The sequence below is a fragment of the Elephas maximus genome, chromosome 10, assembly GCF_024166365.1.
Source record: "Elephas maximus indicus isolate mEleMax1 chromosome 10, mEleMax1 primary haplotype, whole genome shotgun sequence".
Taxonomy (NCBI): Eukaryota; Metazoa; Chordata; class Mammalia; order Proboscidea; family Elephantidae; genus Elephas; species Elephas maximus.
Window position 1 is genome coordinate 111,016,810 of NC_064828.1, and position 24,257 is coordinate 111,041,066.

General features: G+C 41.9%; 1 long non-coding RNA gene across 2 annotated transcripts; it reads left to right on the top strand.

Moving 5' to 3' along the window:
* Positions 1-52: 52 nt before the first annotated feature.
* On the top strand, positions 53-8,952 carry LOC126084185 (uncharacterized). 2 transcript variants are annotated; one of them, XR_007518969.1, is made up of 3 exons: positions 53-516; positions 1,208-1,342; positions 4,596-8,952. It is a non-coding gene; the product is annotated as an uncharacterized LOC126084185 (long non-coding RNA). The 2 variants fall into 2 exon arrangements; XR_007518970.1 differs by having other exon boundaries at positions 53-236.
* Positions 8,953-24,257: the final 15,305 nt, after the last annotated feature.

A 24,257-nucleotide genomic window follows, 5' to 3' on the forward strand; every position in this document is an offset into this window, starting at 1 on the left:
GCGCCGCGGGGAAGGGGCGGGCTTGTTTACGGTCCGACTGCGCAGGCGTGCTCACCTGGCGCTCTGGGCGCCGCCGGCGTCCACAGGCTCCGCCCCCGGCGCGACCGCCGGGCGGGGCGCCGCTGCCCAGGTGAGGCCGGGTGGTGGACGTGGGCTGGCTAGTCGCTCCCCCGCCGCTGCGCGGTACGAGTACAGGAAAGAGGTGAGGGCAGGCTGCGCCGGGCCGGAATGCTGAGGTGAGCCTGAAGCTCCGTCTCCCGCAGCTGCCTCCGGCCCTGCGGTGAGGGGTCGCACCCCGAGGAGCTGAGAGGGAGCCGCCTTGCTGCAGCCCGACTCGGCGTCGGCGCGGGGGCTACCTGAGGGGAGCAGATCCCGAAGTGTTCTGCTTAGGGAGGGGTGTGGGAGCGCCCCGATGTGGGAGGGGGCGGCTTCACTTCTCCCGGGCTCGCCCACCCGCCCCCCGGAAGCCTCGAGCCAAAAGCCCCTCTGCAACTGCTTGAGTCCGTTTCTGAGAAGGTACCGAAGGATTTCGGTTTTAGCTTCACTATCTTTGTGTGTGTGTGTGTGTGTGTGTGTGTGTGCATGTGTAAGTGGGGAGGGGGGAGCATATACGTACAGCATGATGGATTTGCAAGTCAAATATCTTAATTCCTATCTATAATGAGCACTGGCTATGATTAAGGGGAGGAGAGGGTGCATCCCAGGACCAAACGGTTGGGAGTTCCCACCCAGAGGAGCCTCGGAAGACAGGTCTGGCGATCTGCTTCCTGAAGGTCACAGCCTTGAGAATCCTATAGAGCAGCTCTATTCTGCACTCATGGGGTCGCCCTGAGTCGGAATCGACTGCAGGGCCGTGGGTTTTGGTAGGTCATGTTGGCACTTCTGTTTCCATCTAGTTCGCCTTCAGCAGGCATTGTTCAGCGAAAAGGAGGGGAGGGCGGGGAATGGTTTTGGGAACAAGAGTCTGAATCTATGCAAGATTCACTTATCTTGCGTGATAATTTATTAAGAGCTCTTAATAAAAATGAGGTCACTGATTTCTAAAAAGGCTTGAGTGGATCCTGTGAAATTGTTTATTAGGCGACCCCTAGCCATAGTTGGATGCATGTATTAGGTTTAGATGTGTAGGGACACGCATATGTGTTAAAGGAAGATTAAACAATCACCATTTTATACCTGGGTTTCTTGGCATGTTGCATTCCAATAGGAAAGCTGCAAAACTAACAGTAACATTCTGATGGAATTCCCATGTGGAGAAAAGTCAACATTTGTTACACCAAGAATGAACTATTCCTTGAAGTTCAAATCATATATGGAGGGTCACAAAAAAAAGTCAGGGGAGGTAAGTTCTAAAGGAAAAACCCAAAACCTATTGCTGTGGAGTTGATTCTGACTCATAGTGACCCTACAGGGCAGAGTAGAACTGCCCCACAGAGTTTCCAAGGAGTGCCTGGTGGATTCAAACTGCCAACCTTTTGGTTAGCGCTGCAGCTCTTAACCGCTACACCACCAGGGTTTCCACTCAAGGGGAGTCTAAATCATAAACATGTATTACAAAGCAAGTATATGCCAGTGGAAACTGCCAGTGATGTAATAATGCACTTGACACACCCTGTAGCCTTTGTGCATGTTGGCAAAAAAGCACTAGGGTAAAGTCCTTACTTAATTAGTAGATCCCTAAAATACAGTGGTTAAGAGCTCAGCTGCTAACCAAAAGGTCGGCCGTTCAAATCCATCAGCCACTCCTTGGAGTCATTGGGAGGCCTTAGTTGGGATTTCCAGGCCATACCGGAGAATTTGTGCTGACGAGTGGGGGCTGGCCAGGCCAGAAAAGACTCACCTGGAGGCAAGTATCAACTAGACTCAGGCGTCCGGATTTGGCCTAACCTGCAGGACTAGCCAATAAAAGCCTGGAGCTCTAAGGCTCTGAGAACTCCCCCCCCCGTCAGCGAAGGCAGGTGAGGCCTTCTGTCTGAAATGCGGCAGCTGCACGGTGGGAACCTTACTCACCTGCGTCTCTTCCTTATGGTGATCCTGATGGTTTATATCTTTTTACTATAATAAAACCGGTAGTTGTAAGTATAACATCTTCTGTGAGTTATTCCAGCGAATTAACGAAGCCAAGGGTGCTGTCTTTTTAGCTTGTGAGCTCTGACCTAGCTCCAGATGGCTAGGGGCTGAGAGAGAGTGCCATTGGGGCGGCTGGTATCAGCAATCGTGGAGGAGTGGGAAAGCAGGGATCTACTTGATCTCCGCCTTCTAAGAATCCGCTTTGTGCTGACTCTCATCCACCGAGTTATCGTCTTAGCTTCAACCTCATTAATCTCTAAACCTTATCAGTTCACATTTCGCCAAACTTGAACCACTGTAATTATAGGTATCGCAAATGATTTCCCTAATTTCACTTTTTCTCTCAACTTTACTCCTATGAACAACTACCAAATTAATTTTCTTAAAACATTGCTTTAGACATTCAGTTCACTTGCCCAAGAACTTTCAGTGTCTTGCGATATCCTCAGGATTTAAATCAGATTCCAGGCAGTTCTCAGCCTGTTCCTTCCCTATCACATAAATTCTGTATTCCAACCAAACTGTACTGTGGTTGCCCTTAGCTATTTCCCTTGCCTGGTTCCCTCTCCTTTACTCTTCTTCAAACCCTGTTCTTCAAGAATTAGTTTAAGCTCCATATTCACCAAGCCTTTCCCATGCCTTTGGTGTTGAAAACAATTCTTAATTCAGAGTCCATGACTGGTTTCAGGGAGTGTTTGAACCCCCTGCAATGATATTCAGAATTTTATGTACATGTTTCTTTGTATCAACAGAGTCTACAGCTTTCATCAAATTTTCATAGAGGTGACCACCTTTGCCAATAACTAAGAATCACCGCTCTAAACTTCTGTTGTACTCTTCTGAGTTTTCACATATCATTTATAATATTATAAAATGTTCTTTTGGTGTTTATTAGCATATGCTAATTGTATATATTGATATTTATCTTTTAAAACATATATGCTGCCTTTCAACCAGATTGTAAGCACACTCAAGTTTAAGAGAGACCTTATTAAAATTACTTGTATCCTCAAATATTTATTTGAGTGCTTACAGTGTGCCTCACTGTCCTAACCTTTGAGATGCATCAGTAAACAAAGATCTCTAGCCCATGGAGCTTACATTCTTACACAGAGAAGATGGAGGATAAACAATAGCAAAAATAAATAGTGTATGGTGATTAGTACTAGGAAAAAGAAACAGTTTAGGGTAAGAGGGATTGGGGTGTGTTGTGTGGTTTACAGTTTCAGATATGGTGGTCAAGGTAAGATTCATTGAGACAGTGACATTTCAGCAAAGACTTGAAGAGGTGAGAGAGTGGACCATGGAAAGGTCTGGGGAAAGAGCAGACAAAACAGAGGAAAAAGCTATAGTAGAGGCCCCCAAGGCAAGAGTGTGCCTAACATGAAGACCAGTGTAGCTGGAACAGAGTGAGCCAGGAAGCCATTGCAGTGTTTAAGAATCTCAGTTTGCCGATTTGAGAATAGACTTTAAAGAATCAAGAGTAGAAGGCAGGGGCCACTTAGGATCCAGTAATACAGACCAAAGGTGATAAATGGCTAGGTCTAGGGGTGCTAGCAGTTGAGATTAAGCGAAGATAGAGAATCCTGGATATATTCTGAAGGTAAAGTCGGTAGGATTTCCCAGCAGATCAGATGTGGCTTGTGGGAAAAATGGAGACGTTAAGAATGACTCCAAGGTAGACATGAGCAGCTGGAGGATGGAAAGGTCATTGACCCAGATGGAGACAGCTGGGGAGGAGCAACTTTTGAAAGGAAGATTAGGAGTTCAGTTTTGAGCATGTTGGGTGTGAGATGTCTTTTAGGCGTTCAGATGTCCAGGAGGCAGTTGAATAATAACGTCTGGAGAGAAGTCATGAGTGTTTTGTTTTTGTTTTGTTTTTGCAACTTAAAAAACTTATAGAATATTCACTGTAGGCTGTTTATCATTGTGTTTCACATTCAGACATTAATCCATTAAGATGCTCAAAAGCATGTTCTTTTTTTAAACGAAGGAAAATAAGTTTTTGCTGCAGTGGCCTCACAAAGAGAAACAACAGAGAGGGGTGTCTTTAGGAATCACATTTGAAATCTTCACTGACGCACTATGTAAAGTAACCAATCTCAGATTTATCTTGTTGGACATACCTATTATTACAGCGTAACTCAGTACTTCCTTGTAAGACCTTTATAGCACTTGAAAACAACGTCACATAATACAGTGTCCTTAATACAGCACTCCGACTTCCTGCCTTAAATTTGCAGAATGTTAAAAATGACACATACTGTCAGGATTACTAAATTTTGATATATTTTTAAATATAAATTGATTTTGTACAAAGCGTTTTTTTTTTAATAATTTTTATCGTGCTTTAAGTAACAGTTTACAAATCAAGTCAGCCTCTTACACAAAAACTTATATACACCTTGCTACATACTCCCAATTACTCTCCCCCAATGAGATAGCCTGCTCTCTCCCTCCACTCTTTCTTTTCATGTCCATTTTGCCAGCTTCTAACCCCTTCTACCCTCTCATCTCCCCTCCAGGCAGGAGATGCCAACATAGTCTCAAGTGTCCACCTGATCCAAGAAGCTCACTCCTCACCAGCATCCCTCTCCAACCCATTGTCCAGTCCAATCTGTGTCTGAAGAGTTGGCTTCGGGAATGGTTCCTGTCCTGGGCCAACAGAAGGTTTGGGGACCCTGACCGCCGGGGTCCTTCTAGTCTCAGTCAGAACATTAAGTTTGGTCTTTTTATGAAAATCTGAGGTCTGCATCCCACTGCTCTCCTGCTCCCTCCGGGGCTCTCTGTTGTTCCCTGTCAGGGCAGTCATTAGAGTACAAAGCATTTTATTCTTTCTTAAATAACCTTAAGAAGATACAGTACTTAGTATCACATATATTTTGAAATATAATTGCTTTTTAAAAATCTTTTAAAGTCTTCAAATATATCACATTTAGTGAGCACCTTCTATATACTGGGCATCGTGTTAAGTGCTTATACATACACAACCTTATAAGGTAGGAACTATTATCCCCTTTTTACAAATGAGAAACCTAAAGGTCAGAGTAATGAAATGACTTGCCCAAGTTATTACCCTAGAGCTAGGAATTAGCAGAAACAAAATTTAAATTCAAGTCTTCTCAAAGGAGAAAAATCTAGGAGTAATATAATGAAATATACTCATTTTAAAACTATACATTAAAAAAGGGAAAGAACAGCAATTTAAGTGGACCAAACGTGTACTTAAAAAATTCAGAGATTTTTTTTTTTTTCAAGTCAACACTAGAAAAGTCAACTCACAGAATGGGAGAAAATATTTGCACATCATATATCTGATAAGGGATTTGTATCTAGAATAAAGAACTCTTACAACTCAAAAAGACAACCCAATTAAAAAATAGGCAAAGGATATGAATAGATATTTTTCCAAGAAGATATACAAATGGCCAATAAGCACATGAAAAGATGCTCAACATCATTAGCCATCAGGAAATGCAAATCAAAATTTCAATGAGATACCACTTCACACCCACCAGGATGGCTAGAATGAAAACAACAGATAATAAAAAGTGTTGTCAAAGATGTGGAGAAATTCCAAAGCTGATACTGCTGCTGGGGGAAATGTAAAGTGGTGCCACTGCTTTGAAAAGCAGTCTGGCAGTTTCTCAAGCTTCAACATAAAGATACTCCTACCTAAAGAATTCCACTCCTAGGTATTTCCAGGAGATGTCCACACAAAAACATGGGCATGAGTGTTCTTAGCAGCATTATTCACAACAGCGAAAAAGCGGAAACAATCCAAACGTCCGTCAACTGATGCATGGATAAACACAATGTGGTCTATCCATAGAAAGGAACGAAGTTCTGATTATGCTACAACATAGATGAACCTTGAGAATGTTATGCCAAGTGAAAGAAGGCAAGACACAAAGTGCTACGTATTGTATGATCCCATCTATGTGAAATGCCTGGAATAGGCAAATCTATGGAGATAGAAAATAGATTAGTGGTTGTCCAGAAATGGCAGAGCAGGAAAAAAGAATGGGGAGTGACTGCTAATAGGTACTAGGTTTCCTTTCAGATTGATGAAAATGTTCCGAAATTAATTGTAGTAATGGTTGCGCAACTCAGTATACTAAAAACCATTGAATCGTATACTTTAAAAACGGTGAATTGTATGGTATGTCTATTAAAAAAAATTAAAATGAGAGCAAATCCTGTACGGTGCCCAATGTATTTTTTAAACATCTACTAAATTGTTAGGACATAAATAGGTTATTTGAACTTAATAAATGGAACTCTTGGGTGTTTCCTTTAACAAAATTACTGAGACAATAGGTGCTGAGAACCAGGAAAGTTTGGGGACCTCTGCTACAAGGCTTGAACCTCCCTCACCCTCCACCAGTTACACCTGCGTTCTTATCTCTGTCTGAACCCATTCTTACTCTTTTCTTCTAGGATCAAAAAAGTATCTCTTTTCAAAACTCTGTTCACCCGGCTCTTGTAGTAAGGCCCACCTGTCTCCTCTAGGGCACCCTGCTCTGGCAGTGATTCACCCTGTCTCCTGCTGAGACTCCCACACTCCATTGCCTCCTTCTGTGCAGTGTAAACATGCTGAGCACAGAATGCCAGCGGCACACAGGAACCGTGGTCACTTCTGCCTGAGGGCTTGGCAATGGTGCTGGTGGTTGTTGAACGGAACTTCCTCCAATTAAAAACAACACCTCTACCTATTGCCCACTCCCTCCTGCCCCCTGTCTTCCCTGCCTTAAAAGACTCACAGCTGTCTCCCACCTCCCTCAGAAATATAATTTCACATGTGCTAATGTTTTCATCTCTAGGGATGAGACTGAAATGCCAGTTCCAAGTCATGTTAACGAAGGAAACAATGTAGGAATAAGAGAATCAGTTGTCGTAAGACTCTGACGTTCTGTCACTCACAGACACAGAACCAGTTGAGTTATTATTTAGAGTACCTTAGAACTAAACCTCCAAATAGGACATCTTTCTTTTTGTGGCTCAAACTTGTGCTAGCTTTGTTTTTAATTGTGAAGCTCCTCCAGTTAGAGATAAAATGACAACTTATCCAAGCAGCCCAGTAAACATTGTGGGTTTTATCTTTTTAGAGATATTCAAGCTTAATAACCTAAATAACAATGTCTAACTTTTTATATCGAAGATACTTAAACAAGAAAGAAAAAAGGGGGTTGCAAAAAGAGCTGGTATGCATGCGATATGTGAAGAAGACATTAACATGTTGCTTACATGCGATTGGAGGTACTCGGTTACTCTCTAAGGCCCTCGTCAGCGTCACTGGGCCGTTGAGAAGCAGCCGGTAAAGCTACATGACTTCCACCATGGGCTGCTGTGAGGTGGGAGTTGGGGGACTTTTGACAGTAAGATGCAATAATTTGTTCGTTTAAAATTTCATTTTAGGTTGAGAAAATAAAAATACAATTTATGATACTAGATGGATCTAGTCTAAGATGGTGTAAAGCATAGTCTCTGCAGCACTGTCTTAGAAGGAGAATGTTTCTCTTATCTACCCAGTTGGACTATGAGTTTATTGAGAAGAGGAGCCATTATTTTTACTCTTTCAAGTTGTAGGCATCCCCTAGTGCTTAAAGCTCGGCTGCTAACCAGTAGGTCGGCAGTTGGAATCCACCAGCTGCTCCTTGGCAACACCATGGGGCAGTTCTACTCTGTCCTGTAGGGTCGCTACGAGTCGGAATCAACTTAATGACAACAGGTTGTTTTGTTTTGCTTTGTTTTTAGTATATTGCTAGCATGTAATAAACGTTCAGCACATACCGAATTGAGTTTCTTGGTTATTCCTCTTCCATCTTCCTCGTATTTTTGCCTGTTTTCCTTTCCCTCTTCCTGGTGTTTGCCTTGCCACATGGTTCCTGACTGAGCTCTGGTACTTGTAGTTCCTCATACCGGTCACACCTGTGTTTCGTGCCTTTGCATAAACTAGATTCCCTTTCCCCCTTCTGGTCGTTGGATGAGATAGAATACTGCCTCATCTTTTAAGTCTTAAAAATTTCCTCTGCCTGATACACTCTTTACTGTGCCTGTTCATGCCTTAGGTTTTAGCTAAGGCTACTCTCTCAGAGAGGCTTTCCCTAACACCTCAAATCTGATTTATACCACTGTATTATTTTCTCATGTTGTTGTTGTTAGGTGCCATCGAGTCACTTCCGACTCACAGTGACCCTATGTACAACAGAACAAGACACTGCCCCGTCCTGCACCATTGTCACAATCGTGGCTGTGTTTGAGTCCATTGTTGCAGCCACTGTGTCAGTCTATCTCATTGAGGGTCTTCCTCTGTTTTCCTGACCCTCTGCCTTACCAAGCATGATGTCCTTCTCCAGGGACTGGTCTCTCCTGATAACATGTCCAAAGTATGTGGGACAAAGTCTCACCATCCTTGCTTCTAAGGAGCATTCTGGCTGTACTTCTTCCCAGACAGACTTGTTCATTCTTCTGACAGTCCACAGTATATTCAATATTCTTCACCAGCACCATAATTGAAAGCCATCAGTTCTTTTCTGGTCTTTCTTATTCATTGTCCAGCTTTCGCACGCATAGCAGGCAATAGAAAAAATCATGGCTTGGGTCACGCGTACCTTAGTCCTCAAAGTGACATCTTTGCTTTTTAACACTTTAAAGAGGACTTTTGCAGCAGATTTTCCCAGTGCAATAGGTTGTTTGATTTCCTGACTGCTCCTTCCATGAATATTGATTGTGGACCCAAGTAAAATGAAATCCTTGACAACTTCAATCTTTTCTCCGTTTATCATGATGTTGCTCATTGGTCCAGTTGGGAGGATTTTTGTTTTCTTTATGTTGAGGTGTAACCCATACTGAAGGCTGTGGTCTTTGATCTTTGTAGCATTGTTATTTCGCTCATAGCACTTAGAACAATTCCTGGTAATATATACATTATACTTGTATATTTGTATGTTTACTTAAATAACATGCATCTCACCCAATGGACTGTAAGATCTTTGAGAATGGCAATTCTGCCCTTTTTTGTTCAGCATTTTGTGACTAGGTTGGGTCCTGACATTCAATACGTACTCAACACACATTTACCAAATGAATAGCTCACCTCCTTTAAGAAACACTCTCTGACTTCTAGCACCTTATGTTAACACTTTATTATAACATCGATATCTCATCTCACTGGATTTGTCAGCTACAAGATTGCATTTCGTGTACTTGAAAACATGCTCATTCATGCTTTCCTCTTTCATACCTTACCCCTGAGGTTAAACTCTGCTTTAGAGTCACATTACTTGTGCTTTCAGATAGCTCTTCTGGCATCTTCTGTGGGGTCAGCCACTTGTTTCTTTATTTGACTTTCAGGTAAATGTCTATTTAGCATAACCATTGTTCACTCACTTTCTTAGCCTCACCTCATTCCACTTTCCTCCCCACAAACAACAAAAACAAATCAAACCAAAACACTGTCCTTAGAGAATAATCTTTCTATAGGTGACATTTCAATAGGATAAAAATATTGAATTTGCTGGAGAGGTTCTAATAATATAAGCATTTTCAACTGGACATTTATTGTGGTTCTAGATGTGTTTATTGAAATAAGAAAAGATTATGAATTTGGACACTGAGCAGTTTTTTTTTTTTCTTTTTACCATGTCTTTTCTTACCTAGAACAATGCTTTATAGATAATTGGTGCCCAATAGCTGTTTAGTGGATTGAACGTTATTGTTAGGTGCTGTCGAGTTGGTTCCAACTCATAGCTACCCTATGTACAGCAGAACAAAACATTGCCTGGTCCTGTGCCATCCTCACAGTCATTGTTATGCTTGAGCTAATTGTTGCAGCCACTGTGTCAATCCATCTCATTGAGGGTCTTCCTCTTTTTCCCTGACCTTCTACTCTACCAAGCATGATGTCCTTCTCTGGGGACTGGTCCCTCCTGATAACATGTCCAAAGTACGTGGGACAAAGTCTCTCCATCCTTGCTTCTAAGGAGCATTCTGGCTGTACTTCTTCCAAGACAGACTTGTTCATTCTCCTGACAGTTCATGGTGTATTCAGTATTCTTTGCCAACACCATAATTCAAAGGCATCAATTCTTCTTCGGTCTTCCTTATTCATCATCCAGCTATCACATGTGTATCAGGCAATTGAAAACACCATGGCTTGGGTCGGGCGGGCTTTAGTCCTTAAAGTGACATTTTTGCTTTTTAACACTTTAAAGAGGTCTTTTGCAGCAGATTTGTCCAGTGCAATGCACCATTTGATTTCTTGACTGCCGCTTCCATGGTTGTTGATTGTGGATCCAAGTAAAATGAAATCCTTGACAACTTCAGTCTTTTCTCAGTTTATCATAATATTTTTATTTGGTCTAGTTGTGAGGATTTTGGTTTTCTTTATATTGAGGTGTAATCTATACTGAAGGCTGTAGTCATTGATCTTCGTCAGTAAGTGCTTCAAATCCTCTTCACTTTTAGCAAGCAAGATTGTGTCATCTGCATGTCACAGGTTGTTAATGAGTCTCCAATTCTGATGCTGCATTCGTCTTCAAATAGTCCACCTTCTCAGATTATTTGCTCAGCATACAGGTTGAATAGGTATGGTGAAAAGATACAACCCTGACGCACACCCTTCTTGACTTTAAACCACACAGCATCACCTTGTTCTGTTTGAACGACTGCCTCTTGGTCCATGTTCAGGTTTCTCATGAGTACAATAAAGTGTTCTGGAATTCCCATTCTTTGCAATGTTATCCATAATTTGTTATGATCCACACAGTCGAATGCCTTTGCATAGTCAATAAAACACAGGTAAACATCTGTCTGGTAACCTCTGCTTTCAGCCATCGCAGTGATATCCCTGGTTCCAACTCCTCTTCTGAATCTGACTTGACTTTCTGGCAGTTCCCTGTCGAGCTACTGTTACAACCTCTTTTGAATGATCTTCAGCAAAATTTTACCTCTGTGTGATATTAATGATATTGTTCGATGATTTCCACATCCTGTTGGATCTCCTTTCTTTGGAATGGGCACAAGCATGGATCTCTTCCAATCGGTTGGGTGGGCAGTTGTCCTCCATAGTTCTTGGCAGAGAAGAGCAAACCCTGCCGTGCTACGTTTCTGGCACTGTATCAGACAATGTTCTAGTGCTGTTCATGAGGTTTTCACTGGCTGATTTTTTCAGAAGTAGACCGCCAGGTCCTTCTTCTAGTCTGTCTTAGTCTGGAAGCTCAGCTGAAACCTGTCTACCATGGGTGACCCCGCTGGCATTTAAAATACCCGTGGCATAGCTTTTAGCATCACAGCAACGTGAAAGCCACCACAGTATGACAAACTGACAGACGTGGGGATGGACTGAATATGTACCCAAAAAAGAACATTAAATTTAAGGTAAAAAAAGACCTGAGTTATACTCAAGATCCCATTATTGTGTTGGAAGGGCTAACCAGTACAATAGGCAAAATATCAAAATAAAATTATCATTATTTATAGAGGTGATTGGAGTCCCTAGGTGGCACTAATGGTTAAACGATTGACCGCCTGAAAAGTTGGTGGCTTAAATTCACTCAGAGGCACCTCAGAAGACAGGTCTGGTGGTCTGCTTCCAAAAGGTCACAGCCTTGAAAACCCTATGGAGCAATCTACTCTGCACCATGGGGTTACCATTACTCAGAATCCAGTCGACAATAACTAGCAACAGCAGAGATATGATTATATTCTCTTAGGGAAACCTAAGAGAATCAACTGAAAAACTTAAACAATAAGACAGTATAGTAGGATAACAGGTTATAAAACTGATAGTCAAAATAAGAGCCTTTACACGAACAGATATATGCACACCCATGTTTATTGCAGCACTGTTTACAATAGTGAAAAGATGGAAGCAACCAAGGTGTCCATCAGCGTATGAATGGATAAATAAATTATGGTATATTCGTACAATGGAATACTACGCATTGATAAAGAACAGTGACGAATCTGTGAAGCATTTTATAACATGGAGGAACCTGGAAGGCATTATGCTGAGTGAAATTAGTCAGTTGCAAAAGGACAAATATTGTATAAGACCACTATTATAAGATCTTGAGAAATAGTTTAAACTGAGAAGAACACATTCTTTTGTCGTTACGCAAGGGGGGAGGGAGGAAGGGTAGAAGAGGGTTATTTACTGATTAGATAGTAGATAAGACCTACTTTAGGTGAAGGGAAGGACAACACTTAATACAGGGGAGGTCAACACAACTGGACTAAACCAAAAGCAGTTTCCTGAATAAACTGAATGCTTTGAAGTTCAGCAAAGCAGGGGCAGGGGTTTGGGGACTATGGCTTCAGGGGACATCTAAGTCAATTGGCAAAATAAAATCTATTAAGAAAACATTCTGCATCCCACTTTGGAGAGTGGCATCTGGGGTCTTAAATGCTAGCAAGCGGCCATCTAAGATGCATCAATTGGTCTCAACCCACCTGAAGCAAAGGAGAATGTAGAATACCAAGGTAACTACCAGCCCAAGAGACAGAAAGGGCCACATGAACCAGAGACTGGAATGGCCTGAGACCAGAAGAACTAGATGGTGCCCGGCCACAACCAATGACTTCCCTGACAGGGAACACAACAGAGAACCCCTGAGGGAGCAGGAGACCAGTGGGATGCAGACCCCAAATTCTCATAAAAAGACCAAACTTAATGTTCTGACTGAGACTAGAAGGACCCTGGCAGTCAGGGTCCCCAGACCTTCTGTTGGCCCAGGACAGGAACCATTCCTGAAGCCAACTTTTCAGACAGGGATTGGACTGGACAATGGGATGGAGAGGGAGGCTGGTGAGGAGTGAGCTTTTTGGATCAGGTGGACACTTGAGACTATGTTGGCATCTCCTGCCTGGAGGGGAGATGAGAGGGTGGAGGGGGTTAGAAGCTGGCGAAAAGGACGTGAAAAGAGAAAGTGGAGGGAGGGAGCAGACTGTCTCATTAGGGGGAGAGTAATTGGGAGCATGTAGCAAGGTGTCTATAAGTTTTTGTGTGAGAGACTGACTTGATTTGTAAACTTTCACTTAAAGCACGATAAAAAAAAATTACAAAAAAAAAAAGAGCCCTCAATAGCAGAAATGAAAAATTCAATAAAATGTTTGCAGTTTCCACCAAAAAAAAAAGAAAACCCTGTGGTACATAGTTCCACTCTGACACGCCTGGGATTGCCATGAGTTAGAACCAACTCGATCATCGCTGGTATGAAAAAAATTTTTTTTTAATTATTTATTTTACTCTCCCTCATGTTCCTAATTGCAGCTATTATAATTTTTACAACACTAATGCCATGAATGATAATATTGAACCTATACATATTTTAGTTTGGTTTTCCCAATAAATGGAAATTTTATCTTTGTATGTTAACTTACTACTCATTGATTTTAAGTTAAACTCAGAGTTGGCAGTCCCCTCCCCAGCCCTAATTTAGTAATTTTGTTGTCGTTTCTTATAAATACCACTAAATCTCTAGAGATATCAAGTTGGGCTTAGTAATTAAAGCATTTATTTTTGGCATGCATATGTTTTAGTTAATAGTTTCCTTTCATCTCTTTCTTTACAGCTTTCCATGCATAAAAACAAACAAACCCATTGCCTTCTAGTTGATTTAGACTCATAGCAACCCTATAGGGCAGAGTGGAACTGCCCATAAGGTTTCCAAGGAGCAGCTGATGAATTCGAACTGCCGACCTTTTGGTTAGCAGCTTTAGCTCTTAACCACTGTGCCACCAGGGCACCTTACCATACATACTGTGGGTAAACCTAGATATACAGGGAGAGAGAATGGTTAAGAGAAATCCACAGAAAATCCCCATTCTATTTTTGGCTTTTTAATTAAATAACCTTTTATAAGAATTGCCAAAAAGTTTCACAAGCATTTGGTTTTTATTCAACCTCTCCTCCTCTTCAACTTGAGCTAATAGGTAGGAAATTTTTTTTTTTTTTTTTTTAATGGACAATGATTTCAAATCAGTGGGAATAAAGATTATTTAACAAATGATGTTGCAAAAACTGGCTAATTATCTGGAAAGAAAATAATCCCAGCCCCACTCTTTACCCACAAAGATATTTCCAGAAAGATCAAAGATTTAAATGTAAACTATTAAATAATTGAAATAAACATAGTAAAAGTATTTATCATCTTGAAGTAAGAAAGACCTTCTAACCATGTTATAAATCCCAGAAGCCACAAAAGAAAACTACTGAGGAAACTGCATAAAAATCTGAAACTATATAGCACATAATTTTTTTTAATATCAAAAAACAAAACAATTGACTACCTGTCTTAGTTGTCTAGTGCTGCTATAACAGAAATACCACAAGTGGACGGGTTTAACAAACAGAAGCTTATTTTCTCATAGTTTAGGAGGCTAGAAGTTTGAATTCAGGGTGCAAGCTCTAGAGGGAGGCTTTCTGTCTGTCAGCTCTGGGGGAAGGTCGTTGTCTCCTTTTCAACATCTGTGGGCCTGGCGTTCCTTGGAGATCTCCATGTGTCTTGGCATCAATCTTCTCCTAGGACTAGGAGGTTCTCAGCATGGGGACCCTGGTCCAAAGGACACACTCCACTCCCAGCTCTTTTTTCTTGGTGGTAGTGAGGTCCCTCTCTGCTCACGTCTCTCCCCTTTTATCTCTTGTAAGATAAAGGGCATGTCTTGAGTAAGGCTGTGACTCAAGACAACCCACATTGATGCTGCCTCATTAACATGTAGAGGTTAGGATTTACAACACATCAAAAAATGGAGGGTAATTAGATCACAAAATGGAGGACAACCACACAATACTGGGAACCATGGCCTAGCCAAGTTGACACATATTTTGGGGGGACAAAATTCAATCCATGACTCCACTTGAGGAAAAAAATGTAGCATATATGACAAAGGACTAATCTCCTTAATGTACAGAGAGTTCTTATAAGTAAATAAACAACCTGATATAAATATGGCCAAAGGACATAGGCAGTTCACAAAAATAGAAATAAAGCCAATATGTAAAGATGCTGAACTTTACAAAGAAATGCAAATTAAAACATCAAGGTGATTCTGAGTTAAGAGGTATTGAACGTGCATCTAATTGCACTCCTCCTGAAACTTTGCTTAAGTACAATACAAGAGTCTTTAAGAAGATGTGAAACAATGGTGGGGAAAACAGAAGAAGAGACAACAGTAACAAAATTTTGAAAGTTGGACAGACGATGGACAAATGGGAACCAGCAGGAGATCTGAGAAAACCCAGTCTGAAGCCAACAGAGTGGAAAGCTGAAAGCTCACCAGACTTATAAACGGAATCCTCAAAAGTCTCAGGAACTGGCAGTAACAGAGAAGGTTGGAATTAGGGGTGAAGGAAAGGCTAAAATAAGGAGGAATGGGTAAAGGTTGAGAAACAATTAGATTCCTAGATCCCTTCCTTCATCCCACCAGAAGTCGGAACATTTATTCTCAGGAGAAGGCAAAATGAAGTCTGTACAGGAGATACTAGGTCAAATTGAGGTCATGAGTATTATCTTGGACATGGGGGTTAAGTGAACAGGTGCATACTGAATGCTGGGATCCCCAGCCTTCTCTCCCCACCAGGTTCCCAGAACCTTCCCTCACCCAAACCTTTACTTTCTGTGCAAAAATTGGAGAAGGTTTGTGTGTGTGTGTGTGGAGAATATGACGGGCCAGGGTAATCTTACTTAGCTCTCGAGGACCGTGTGCTGATGAGGCTTGTGCTGCTCCTTCATACCCTGGATTAGCTGTGGACATTCATTTCACTGTATAGAAATACTCTGCTCTGACCTACTCCTCAAAGCTGGAGATAGGCCAAGATGAACTTAGAAGCAGAAAATATAGCAAGTCCAACTCATCCTGACACCATTCCGAACCCACACTGCAGTCCAGCCAAATGCTCCAGCTGTGGTGACCCCTGTGTTCTCCAGGGCACTTTCAGAACCTTGCTGTGGGGATCCCCAAGACCACCTCCAAGTTCAGGGATACGCTAGGAGGACTCACAGCTAAGGTTTATTACAGTGAAAGGATACAAAGCAAAATTAGCTAAGGGAAGAGGCAATGAGACAATGTCCAGAGGAAGCCTAGCATGAGCTTCCAAGAATCCTCTCCCGGTGGAGTCACATGGAATGCACTCATTTCTCCAGCATGGAATTGTGACAGTGCATGTCAAGTGTTTTCTTCCGGGAGAGCTTGTTAGAGACTCAGCACTCAAGGTATTTATTAGAGGCCAGTCACATAAAAAAAAAAAAAAAAAAAATTTTTATAGATACCTTCTATCTAGAATGTCCCAAAATTCCAGACTCCCAGAAGGAAAGTAGGTGCTCAGCACAAGCCATATTGTTCGCACAGTTTAGGCACATTGAGTCACTCTCATCATTTAGGGAATGGCAGGAACCCCCTTGAAACCCCAAATTCCCAGATGCCAAAAATATGTGTTGTAAATCCTATCCCCTGTACCTGTGGAAGGCCCTCGTGGCACAGTGCTTAAGCGCTCAGCTGCTAGCTGAAAGGTTGACAGTTCGAACCCACCACTGGCTCCGTGGGAGAAAGATGTTGCAATCTGCTTCTGTAAAAGATTAGTCTCGGAAACACTATCCTACAGGGTCACCACAAGTTAGAATTGACTCCATGGCAATGGGTTTTAATACCTGTGAATGTAATCCCATTTGTGAATAAGGTCTTCTTTGTTATATTAATGAGGCCTTATTAGTGCAGGGTGTGTCTTAGGCCAATCACTTCTGAGGTATAAAAGGAGCAGTTTAGCTACAGAAGTAAGCAAGCAGAAATGAGGGAAGATAGATTCCACACCACATGAAGATTGCCAAGCAACCAAGGAACAAAAGCTGAAAAGAGAAAGCCTTCCCCTTGAGCCAGTGCCCTGAATTCAGACTTCTAGCCTCCTAAACTATAAGAAAATAAATTCCTGTTTGTTAAAGCCATCCATTTGTGGTATTTCTGTTATTGCAGCACTAAGAAACTAAGACAGCAGCCAAGGACCTCGCAAGCAGACCTTTCTAAGAATAGTAGTCTGAGGCCTGCTATGTTAACTCTTTTCTACACACTTGCCCACTGACCTTACCCAGGAGGGGCTCTTATAAACAATTAGGGAAGCTGAAGCCAGATGACGACCTAGCACCTCTGTTTAGTTTATATTTTCCTGGAAGTCTTCCCTTGGAGAGTGGCAATATTTCGCTGTTCTTACAGAGCTAGGCATGTACTTGCCACTTGGTTTTTTGTGTTTTGTTTTGGTTTTACTGAAAGATACTGTTGAGAGATAGACACCAAGGTGGTAAAACCACAAAGGAAAGCAAGGAATTGTGTGGTGGACACTGCCAACTGTGTCATGGTTCTAGTCTACCAAAACCCATTCTCCCCTTGTTCAGTAGTAACAGAGTTGTAACCGGGCATATGGTTGTCCAGATGGACTGCCTTTCTCACCTCCCCCACCCCCACCCAAGTTAAGTGTAGCCACGTGACTAGGTCTTGCTTATGGAGCCTGAATAGAAGTGATGTGCCACTTCCGGGTGCGGATCTGAAGGCTTTGGGGTGCCACTCCCATTATTGCTTTCCCATTCCTGCTGGCTAGCACCCAGAAGTGCCAGTGACACAACTTCAACCACAGAGATGGCAAAAGGGCCCTAGGTGACAGTGGAAAACAAAGACATAAAGAGTCAGATTCCCTGAATGACCACGTGGAGTAAGAGTTGCCCCACCAACCTGGACTGTTGGTATCAGGATTGGCGTATGAGAGAGGAGTAAATGTCTCTATTTCTTTTTTTTTTGGGGGGGGGGTAGCAATTTATTATTTTTTTAACTTACACACAGTAAAATTCATTTTTTCTGGTATATGGTCCTAAAGTTTCAACACATGAATAGATCCTTGTAACCACTACCACTAACAAGATGCGGGACAATTCCGGCACCCCAGGGAATCCCCTCTTGCCACCCCTTTGCAGTCACACCCCACCTTCGACTCTGTTTCTACAATTTCTTTTCTTTTTTAATAATATTCTATTGTGTTTTCAGTGAATGCTTGCACAGCCGATTAGGGTTCCATCCGCCGGTTTTCCCCACACAAACCATTCAGTGACGTTAGGTCTGTCTGCCACGGTGTCGGCATGTTCTCTTTAATTGCCTTCCGGTGGTTCCATTTCGAGTCCTCCAGACTCTCTGCCCCCTTGTCTTCTCATCTTTGGTTTACTGTAATTGTTGACCTTTGGGTGTCTTATAGATGGCTTTTTAATGGAACACCCTACTCATAAAAAAATAATGTTAATTCCTCTATTTCTTAATGCAGTGTTGAATATCTTCATTACAGCACTTCATCCCCTATCCTAACTAGTAAAGAACAGTAACACAGAAGACAGGATGATAGCTACCTCGGGGAGAGGCCCACGGGGGCTTCTAAGATGCTGATGATGTTCTGTTTCTTAACCTGAGTGATGGACATACTGGCATTGGTTTTATTCTGTTCTTTTAATCAAACGTATATATATTTTATGTATATATACCTGTATGGGAAACCCTGGTGGTATAGTGGTTAAGTGCTACGGCTGCTAACCAAAAGGTCGGCAGTTCAAATCCAACAGCCCATCCCCGGAAACTCTATGGGGCAGTTCCACTCTGTCGTATAGGGTCACTATGAGTCGGAATCGACTCAACAGCAACAGGTATACCTGTATGAAGGAGCCCTGGTGACACAATGATTAAACACTCTGGTGCTAATCAAAAGGTTGACAGTTAAAACCTACCCAGCGGCTCTGCCCAAGACCTGGCATCCTACTTTTGTAAAGATTACAGCTTAGAGAACCCTGTGAGGAAGTTCTGTTCTGTCACATGGGGTCGCTATGACTCGGAATTGACTCAACGGCACCCAAGAACAACAACATACCTGCATCTATGAATCGTTTATCAATTTAAAAAGAAAGTTAAAGATATAACAACAATTAAATAAGAATAATGAAATATCATTTGACCCTTGTCATATTGGCAAACATTGAAAAATTTGATAATATCCAATAGTGGAGAGTGTGGTGAAACTAGTATTTTCACAAATTTTGGTTAGAGTGTAAATTGATGTAAATTTTTTGGAGTATGATTTTATATAATCTATGAAATTTTAAAACGCACAGAGGAAATCAATAAGAAAAAGACCACCTAAGTTCAAATGGGCAAAAGGCTTAAATAGACACTTCACAAAAGATAACATCCAAATGGACAGTAATGATATGAAAATGTGCTCAATGCCGTTACTCAACAGGGAAATGGAAATTAAAACCACAGTGATATTCCTGCACTTCCACCAGAGTCCCTCAAATATAAAGGACTGAAAAACCAAGTGTTGGTTAGGAAATGGACCAATTGGAAGTGTACATTGGTATAGTCACTTTCAGCAATATCTAATAAAACTAAGCTTATATACGGACTAAACATACATATTCCCTATGACCTAACAGTTCCACTCCGGGGTTTATATCTAACTGCAATTAGTATTGTCGTTAGTTGCCATCAAGCCAGTTCTGACTCATGGCAACCCCATGTCTTATCGAGTAGAACTACTCCATGGGATTTTCTTGGCTGTAATCTTAACAGAAACAGATTACCAGGCCTTTTCTTCTGCAGTACCATTGGGTGAGTTCGAACTGCCAACCTTTAGGATAGCAGTTGAGTGCAAACCATTTGCACCACCTAACCCATTACCAAACCCATTACCATTGAGTCAATTCCAATTCATAGTGACCCTATAGGACAGAGTAGAACTGCCTCATAGGGTTTCCAAGGCTGTCAGTCTTCATGGAAGCGGACTGCCACATCTTTCTCCTGTGGAGCAGCAGCTGGTAGGTTTGAGCCACCAACCTTTCAGTTAGCAGCAGAGCACTTTAACCACTGTGTCACCAGGGCTCCTGTCTGTACCACCTAGGGACCTTATTTATGTTCATCAAAAGATGTGTATAAGAATGTTCATAACCACTTTATTTATAATACCCCCAAGCTGGAAACACCCCAAGTGTCTATCAGCGGTAGAATGGTTAAATGGGTTGAGGTATAGTCATACACTTCTGTGGAATACTACCATAGCAACACCAAATAAGTACAGCTACACACAGCAGTATGGGTGGACTCACAGACATAATGTTACATGAAATAGCAGACACAAGGGTACATATTGTATAATTCCATTTACATGAGGTTCAAAACAGACAAAAGTAATCATTGGTATAAGAATACTGGTGACCTTTGAGGGGGATATTGATTGGTAGGGGACATGGGGAGCCTTCTGGGGTGCTGGAAAAATTCTATATCTCAAACTGTTGTGTACATATGTAAAACTTTATCAAGCTCCACACTTAAGATTTGAGCAGTTCATGCAAATTATACCTCAATATAAAGATTTAAAAAATACCCAAAATTAAAATAAATGAGATGTAATTTCCATAGCCCTGCTAAAGTCAGGGAGCCCTGGTGGCACAGTGGTCAAGAGCTACGGCTGATAACCAGAAAGCTGGCAGTTTGATTCTACCAGCCAACCCTATAGGGCAGCTGTACTCTGTCCTATGGGATTGGTATGAGTCAGAATCGACTCAATGGCAACGGACACTAAAGTCAGAAGCCCTGGTGGTGCAGTAGTTAAGCTCTAGGCTAACTGAAAGGTCAGCGGTTCAAACCGAGCAGCCACTCCTTGAGAGAAAGATGTGGCAGTCTGCTTCCATAAAGATTGAGAAAAGAATTACAGCCTTGGAAACCCTCTGTCCTATGGGGTTGCTGTAAGTCGGAATCAACTCAATGGCAGCAGGTTTGGAGTTTTGTTTTCTTTTGTTTTTCACTAAAGTCAGGAGAAGACAAGAATTCCCACTGTCACCATTAATCTTTAGCATTGTGCTGAAGGTATCAGCCAAGGCAAGCAGACAAAAGAAAAAAACTAGACATACAAAAATTAGAAAAGAGGAAGTAAAACTTGCTATTTGTTTATGGTATGATCAAGTATTTAGAAAACCCAGGAGAATCAACTTATAAACTACTATTAATTCAGCAAAGCGATAGGGTATAAAATTACCTACAGAAGGCCGAGGCTTCCTACACACACATACACAAACACACCACAGTCACCCAACATCACATTCTTGTGTACCCATGTGAGAACTCTCCTCGGCTTTGTGCCCAGGAACAGGATCACTGGGTCAGAGGGTCCATGTACTCTTCACATGACTGACACTGCCAGATGGCTCTCCAGAACAGCTGTGCTCTCTGACAGACCCGCCAGCATCTGTCTAGTGCTTGTCATGTTCCCTAGAGAATGCAGTTCCACAAAACCAGGTGCTAAATCAAAAAGGAGAAGAATGGGGGATCCAGGAAACCAGGATTCTAACCAAAGAGAGAAATGAAATGACTCCCCAGGATGTACAGCAGGCCTGGGTTAGCAGAAGGATGCAAGGCTGGAAGAGGAGCTTCAAGGGCTCGATAGATGATCTACTGCGTTGAAATGTTCTGAAAATATTGATAGGCATTTGACAGATCTGTTGGAGACTTTAGGAATAATAATGCAAGTATAAATATAAGGTAGTTATTAACTCTCAGAATAACTGAAAGTTGGGGAAAAAGAAAATATAATTGTACAATTCTTGGCTCATCATTGAACAATTCTTATATATCCCTAGTAATGTAAATGCTGACCACTGATTCAATCAATTTATGATAAACCATAATGAGAGGATGGAGAAGCAGAAGCAGGGGCTGGTGGTGGTAAAAGAGAGTTAAATCTTCATCTGTCGTAACAGGAAGTCAATATATTGGTAATTTGAAAATTAGTCATTGTTATGGGTTGAATTATCGACTATGCAAAGGCATTCGACTGTGTGAATCATAACAGATTATGGATAACATTGTGAAGAATGGGAATTCCAGAACACCTAATTGTGCTTACAAGAAGCCTGTACATAGATCAAGAGGCACTTTTTGAACAGAACAAGGGCATTCTTCGTGGTTCACAGTCAGAAAAGGAGTGCATCAGGATTGTATCCTTTCACCATACTTATTCAATCTGTGTGTTAGTTATCCAGTGCTGCTATAACAGAAATACCACAAGTGGATGGCTTTAACAAAGAGAAATTTATTTTCTCACAGTCTAGTAGACTAGACTCATCGCTAGATCCTAAGAGTCGGAATCGACTCGACAGCACTGGGTTTTGTTTTTAGTAGGCTAGAAGCTCAAATTCAGGACATCACCTCCAGGTGAAGGTTATCTCTGTCAGCTCTGGAGGAAGGTCCTTGTCACCAATCCTCCCCTGGACTAGCTTCTTCGCACAGGGACCCCAGCTCCAAAGGATGTGCTATGCTCCTGGTGCTTCCTTCTTGATGATATGAGGTCCCCAACTCTCTGCTTGCTTCCGTTTCCTTGTATCTCTTATAAGATAAAGGGTGGTGCAGGTCACACCCCAGGGAAACTCCTTTACATTGGATCAGGGATGTGACCTGAGCAAGGGTGTTACATCCCACCCTAATCCTCTTTAACCACAAGCAGAGATTATGATTTATAACACTTAGGAAAATCATAAAATGGAGGACAACCACAATACTGGAAATCATAGCCTAATCAAGTTAACACATATTTTGGGGGGACACAATTCAATCCATGATAATCTGTATGCTGAGCAAATAATCCGAGAAGCTGGACTATATGAAGAAGAACGGGGCATCAGAATTGGAGGAAGACTCATTAACAACCTGCTTTATACAGATGATATAACCTTGCTTGCTGAAAGTGAAGAGGACTTGAAGCACTTACTAATGAAGATCAAAGACCGCAGCCTTCAGGATGGATTACACCGCAACATAAAGAAAACAAAAATCCTCACAACTGGACCAATGAGCAACATCATGATAAATGGAGAAAAGATTGAAGTTGTCAAGGATTTCATTTTACTTGGATCCACAATCAACACCCATGAAAGCAGGAGTCAGGAAATCAAAAGACACATTGCATTGGGCAAATCTGCTGCAAAAGACCTCTTTAAAGTGTTAAAAAGCAAAGATGTTACATTGAAGACTAAGGTGCGTATATGGTTAAGGTTGTGTGTCAACTTGGCTAAGCCATGATTCTTAGTGGTTTGCTAGTCATACGATGGTGTGATTACTTCCATGATAAGATTTGATATTATGTGATAACCTCCATGATGGGATCTGCTGTGAGTAACCAGTCAGTTGAAAGGGAGTTTCCTTGGATGTGTGGCCTGCATTGACTATAAGGGGATACTCTGGCAAGGCTTGTGGGCTTTTACTTGTCCTGAATCCTGCAGCTGACTCCTGCTCATCTGACCTCCGGTTCTTGGGATTTGAGCTAACAGCTTACCTGTGATCTTGCCTGTCAATCTTTGGAATTTGTCAATCTTCGTAGCCTGTGAACAACAGCCCTGTTCTCGGACCTGCCGATCTTGGGTTCGCCAGCCCCTGTGGCTACATGCATCAGGAGAAGCCTCTATCCTGACCTACGGACGTGGGACATTACAGCTCTACAACCACTTGAGCCATTTCCTTGATATAAACCTCTCTCTCTCTCTCTGTATATATATATTTATACGCTTTACTGGTTTTGCTTCTCTAGAGAGCCCAGCTTGAGACAGTGTACCTGACCCAGGCCATGGTGTTTTGATTCACCTCATATGCATGTGAAAGCTGGACAATGCATAAAGAAGACCAGAGAAGAACTGATGCCTTTGAATTATGGTGTTGGCAAGTATTTAATATGCCATAGACTGCCAAAAGTACAAACAAATCTGTCTTGGAAGAAGCATAACCAGAATGTTCCTTAGAAGCAAAGATGGCGAGATTATGTCTCACATACTTTGGACTTGTTATCAGGAGGGATCAGTCCCTGGAGAAGGACATCATGCTTGGTAAAGTAGAGGGTCAGTGAAAAAGAGGAAGGCCCTCTACAAGATGGATTGACACAGTGGCTGTGACCATGGGCTTAAGCGTAACAATGGCCGTGGGGAAGGCAAAGGATCAGGCGGTGTTTTGTTCTGCTGAACACAGGGTCGCTATGAGTCAGAACCAACTCAACAGCACCTAACAACAACAACAAGAACATGGATTGAATTTTGTCTCCCAGAAATACGAGTCAATTTGGCTAGGCCATGATTCCCAGTATTGTGTGATTGTCCACCATTTTGTCATCTGATGTGATTTTC